This window comes from Ambystoma mexicanum, chromosome 3p, assembly GCF_040938575.1.
Source record: "Ambystoma mexicanum isolate Mex_15411 chromosome 3p, UKY_AmexF1_1, whole genome shotgun sequence".
NCBI lineage: Eukaryota > Metazoa > Chordata > Amphibia > Caudata > Ambystomatidae > Ambystoma > Ambystoma mexicanum.
In genome coordinates, this window is record NC_090925.1 from 35,602,460 (window position 1) to 35,608,459 (window position 6,000).

Sequence of the window (6,000 nt, forward strand, 5' to 3'; positions counted from 1 at the left end):
ATGCAACGACATAGCCACGTTAGTCATGAAGTACACTTGCAACAATGCACAATTTTACACAAACACACACTCGTGTACACAAAATACATGCTTACACAGTTCTGTAGATAGAGGACAGATACATATATATACTATCAAAAGCTTTTATTATTTTTCTCATTAGTCAAATACAGAAAAGCTGAACGCAAGGCAACAAAGTGATGCAGAGCAAGCTTGCAGATGCCTATGGCAACTAACCCTATGGAACTACAGGATCGCGTAAGGAGCCTGATGGGACACAGTACGACTAGCCTATAGGAAACATAGTGTGATATAAGTGTGTAGAAATCATATTATAAGTACAATGAAAATCACATAACGCCTCAAACTGCAGGACAAGAGATGGGAGAAAAGCAGAACCAGGCTGCACAAAGCAGGAAGGCAAGAGCTCACAACCAGGGTCAGAGACAAGCAGCACATTCCAAACTTAAGATGAAAAGGGGCCATCTGCAGAAAAAAATTAATAAATCCTCTTAATTGCAGACCAGAAGAGCTTGATTTTGTGGTCCTCAACCACGTGATGTGGCCGAGCTAGACAATGGTTATTCACCCACGGTGGGAAGACGAGCAGTTCTCAGTAACCCAGACATAAAGTGAAACATGAACATGTTAACGTTGCAACATGGCGAGCACTCTCACAGGCAAAAGTGGTACTGCTAACAGATACATTGGGCACACATAGTCATTCCCATCACCTTGAAGAGGTGCACAGAGTGCTGAGAACCAATCTGGGTCCCAGGCCTGAGGAGACCAGTTCCAGCCAAACCGGGGACAGAAATCCTGGGTGGATAGCAGGGGCAAGGGCCAATGGTAATTCTGTGACCCTGCAACAATGTAAGAGATAGTTTCATGGGGAGGGGGCAGGCCAGCCTAAGACGTATAAGGGCAATCTATAATGTATGCTACTTCGAGCACCCAATGAGTATCTGTGATAGGTTTTTTGGGGAGGGCCCAGATTGGGACTCAGTTCTGTATCAAAAAGGGTTGACATGACTTTGGGAATGGTGACTGCATTGTTTAATCTGGGGCCTTCATCAGAACAAAATTGCTCACTAAATCTGCGATTAAATCCGGTATAGCCCTGTTTGTTTGTACCAAACTATAAAGTACAAAACAAAAACCAAGATATCAACCTATTATCTAAAATATTGCTCTGCGCTGTTTAAAACAATTCTCAGTATGTAAGTGTTTCACCCACTGGCCCTATTTTTGCTGTAACACGTACTGGGGAAACATCTGATTTTTTCAAATTCCTTCTTGAGTTCAAATTACCCACTGCGGTTATGTTCCCTTCTGTGGATTAACCTAAACCATTTATTCAAATACATATTTGATAGTCTTTGGGCTTCTTAGGAGAATTTTTAGGAAACATGCTTGATTTTTACTATCTTCTTAACTGGAGTGTTCCCATTAGACACTTGGTTTATGTGTTTTCTTTCATTTTACCTTTACTTTTCTGGCAGCTCTTCTCAGAGAAAGTACTTTTTTTAAGGGCCTAAATGCTACAAATTGCTGCATGGTCGTGTTCGTACTGGTTCCTTGCTGAACAGTGCTCGCAAACTTGGCAGCTGGAAAAATTTGCTATTTGTAAAACACAGTGGTCCATCTAAGGCATTAAATACCCATGTGGGCTGATTTATATTGGTAAGGCAAAACGTGAGGCAAGACAACATATTTGTGAACACCGGTCTTGCCTAAAGAAACAAATGGTGGAAAAGCCCCTGGTGGCCTATTTGCAAAAACGAAAGCATAAATACACTGATATGTTCTGGTTTATAATACAAGCGATTGAGGCACTACCAAGAGGAGGTGACCAGGACAAAAATGGATTTACAAGTTGGATGCAGTACAAAACGGACTAAACACAAACATTGAGTGGAGCCTGTACATGTATGAGTAAAGGTAAAGTGGAAAAGAGTGTCCCTTATCTGTGGCCCAGAGAGCATCCCCCTTACCTACAAAATTTGTTGACCGAAAAGGATTCTGTCTATAAACATTTTTTGCTGTCAAAAGCTGTTTAGCCCACACAACATTTTTGTAAAACATGTCCTGTTTTTAAAACATGTTTATGTCCAAAAAAGCCAAATATGCTGAGTTAGATTACTTGCAAAAACTCGACACAAGTACAAATCAAAAAGAAAGCACATAGAGGGATTTCAATATGCACTGATAGATTTAAGAACAACCAGTGTCATTGTGTATACCCCCTGATTAATAATCTGTCCTTCTCCCTTTAGATATGAATTTTGATATTACATTATTTTTACTTAACTCTGCCGGATGTACTTGCCTTGTTACATGTGGTTTATGTCTGTTCAAGAATCTTTTGAAAAAAATAATTTTGAACATCTGCTTTGTAATGGTAGATTTGTTCAGTATAGAAGAAACAAATTGTTGATACTAACCCCTGAACACAAATTATGTTATCTCTGTGTGTTATTTCAGAATATGTTTTTGTCTTTTATGAATTGTATGGTGAATTTTATGTAAATTGGTGTAAAAAGTACAAATAAACAAAAATACTTTTAGATAATGGAAAAATACATTTATATTGTTTTGATAAAATTGATCTCTTTCGCTACACCTGATGATTTATGTAACGTTGGATCAGTATGGTGTGCTACCATGAAATAAGCAAGTGCAAAAGGGAGGGGTAACCTGTTTTCTTTCTTTACATTGTATATAAAAACATCCCGCCTTCAAACAGGTCCCGCAAAAATAAAAACTAGGGAAGCACACATACATTTCGTATAGATGAGGATAGATGCGGAGGTGCCTTGCAGTGGATAGATTTGTGAACCAGGTGAAGAAATTTAAATCGGGCCTGTTTTGCATTGTCAGCCATCCAGCCTGGTGACGGTACAAGGAAATAGGTGTGAAGTGAGGGAGTTTCAAGAGACTCCTGGTAACAGAGTTAATGATCTTGTCGAGAGGACAGAAAGCATATTTGGGAAGACCAAAGAGGAGGCTTGCACAATAGTCTAGTTTGGAGAAGACAAGAGTAGTTGTTGAAAGGAAGGAGGTGCGTGATGTTCCTAATATGTAGGAGGTTCAGGTGAGCTCCAATTGCAATTTTGAAGATGAAAGTAGTTAAGGTGTTTCTCATAGATGACCAGGTTTCTAGCTGAAGAAGACAAGGGGAGAGTGTAAGGTGGGAACTGGATAGGCAGAGGAAGAAATGAGATTGCTGATTTGTCAGGAAAGAAGACCACCTCTGTTTTGGTAGAGTTTAACATCATAGAGTGCAAAGCCATCCAAAATGTAATGGCAGAGAGACCGTTGGAAATGTTGATAGAGATCAGAGGAGAGTTCAGGAAAAGAGAAATGTGGGTGTCGACTGCAAAGAGTTGCTACGAGAACCAAAAGGAGCAGATTAGTACCCCAAGAGCAAAAGTGTAGAGTGGAAAGAGGAGAGGGCCCAAGACAAAGGCTTGTAGAACACTAACAGTTAGAGAAGTGAGTTGAGAGGTGCTGTTGCTCCAGGAGACAAAGCATTGTGAGGTGCCAGGTAGGATTCAATACAGGTAAGGGCTTCATCACAAATCCAAGAAGACAGAGAGTATTAAGGAGATCAGCATGATTTACAGGTCAAGGAGAATTAGGATAGAGGATAGGTTGGAGTACTCAGCAGAAGCAATGAAGTTGGAGACAATCATGAAAGCAGTGTCCATGGACTGATGGGAACAGATACCTGCTTGTAGGGGGTCTCGAAGTTTGTGGATGTCTAAGAAATTGGTGCGATGGTTGACCCCAACCCTGTTAATAAACAAATGATATTGTTTATGTTGGTATTCAGGGTAGGTTGAGTTGGCATCACTCTAAGGGTGATACCTCTTGTCTCCTGTGGGTTTACCAGAACCGTAATTCAACTGTCCGTAGTGGCCAGATTACCCAGCTAGCGATCAGTATCACTTACCATCTAGTACTAGATGTAGGTCATGGCCACAAAGCAAAAAGCCTTATGTATCTCCGGCTGCTGTTCTTCCAAGGTGGCAACCTTTCCTAATGATCACCCCAAGTATGATGTCAGATAAGACTGGAGTTATTCTAGGGCTGATAATAGACATGCAGGTGCTTCCCATCTTCCACTCACTCCTCTCTCTGTCTTGTTTACCATTGTGTTACTACTCTTCACTCCTCTGTTTCCTGCTCTACTCAAAAATCCCTTCCCCTCACTCTCTCTCTCTCCTTCTCACCTTCGGTCCCTCTCTCCTGTCCCTCCAATGTTCTGCACTGTCACTATATCTCCCCTTAGCTCCTCTACTCTAACCCTTCCTCACTCTACCACTCTTACTGCACTGCACTCTAGTACTCTTACCCCTACTAGGTTTTCTCCTACACCCGTATCCTTACTCCCCTTTCCTCTACCCCTCTCTACTATACCTACTCACGGACCCCACTCCCTCTCACTCTACCTGCTACCCTTGCTCCCCTCCTTCTGCCTTTCACTCTTACCCCCGCTCTCACAAACACTCTCTCACTCGCTGATTCAGTCTCACAAACTGGTATGACTATTACTATGAATACCTCACCTGCACTCTGCACCAACTCCACCAGCAACTCCTCAGCACTCCATTGCACCGTCCGTTCTCCCTCCGGTCTTCTGGTTCATCTTCACGCCTGCTGACCTCAACTCTGCAACCCATACACTGCCTTTCACTTGCTTCCCTTTTATACTGTGTGCTTCCTGCTTGTAACTCCACCCCCATTGGTTTGCTGCTCAGCTGACTCTGTGGGCAAATCTGGTCCTCGCTTTTCCCCAGGGCTGGAAGGTTTAACAGACTCTGATAGCTTCGTTGTTGTTTCTCTGGCATCCTATGGATCTGAAAGATTTCAGTTTTATTTCACTGTGGGCAGTTGTTTGCTTGGTCGGATTGTAGTGAAGGTTCAAAATGAGTGTCAATTGCAGCCTTTATAGTTTCCTGATCCCCTGGCGCTGGTTCAGGTTTTCTTAGTTGCTCCCAGGTGTATTCTGAAATAGAAAAGAGAGAACACTGGCCAGAAACAGCACTGGAAGGTATTGGGTGTCAGAAAGCATTGCCAGTAATCACATTCATGGCATCCATCAGGGGTGTATGGGATTGAGTCTCCTCTCGACAGGGCCAAGTCCCTGGAACTGTTACTACTGGGAGACACACGTTCTGAGCAGGTTAGTCAAAAGCATTGCAAATGTGTCTCTAGATAAGACTGCCAGTGGGTCGCACTTATGTAATCTCCTTCACACCTTCCTCATATTTGAGAGAGGTTGAACAACAACAAAAGCTTCCAGCACAAGCTCCACTGGACGTGCTACACACCTTTTTACACGATTGTCTTCCCGATTGGATATACATTGCTCATAGTCTGCCAGAACTTGATGTGGTTAGCCACAGTACTCCAGAGGATTGTATATAGCAAGATGATTATTTACAAACTTGCATTTTTCTTCCTATAAGACCAAAACAAAAGAAGAGGGTGAAGAACGATAGAAAAATATATATATATATATTTCTTCCTAGACAACCTTTCCCTGTCAACAGTACCTGGAATAAAAGTCACACCTGCCACACAGCCTTAAGTACTCTGTGAAGGCTTTCAGAGAGGAGACCAGAGCAGTTGTAATGTTAAGGATGTTAGGTGGCCTCTACAATCAAATTAAAAGAGGGCTTCCTGCTGCCTAGCGTGCTGTGAGACAACAGGAGAGAGTGTGTGCAGCCTCCATTTCAAATGGGGAGAGTGACAACCCGTTCACCACCCAGGTTCTGATGAGGGCTTGGGACTGAATGAGTGATGAGGTCAAGGAAAGCTATTGTAGCACTCCTTGCTCTTTCAGACAAATAGATGACCCGGTGACCCACCGGTGATCTGCATCCAGGCCTAAGCCCTGCATGAGCTGGGGGGCGTAACGAAATTGACCTCATTGGATTTCCATGGCAAGCAGGGGTGTCAGTGCTGTAGTCTCACTAGACCAAACCTAGATTT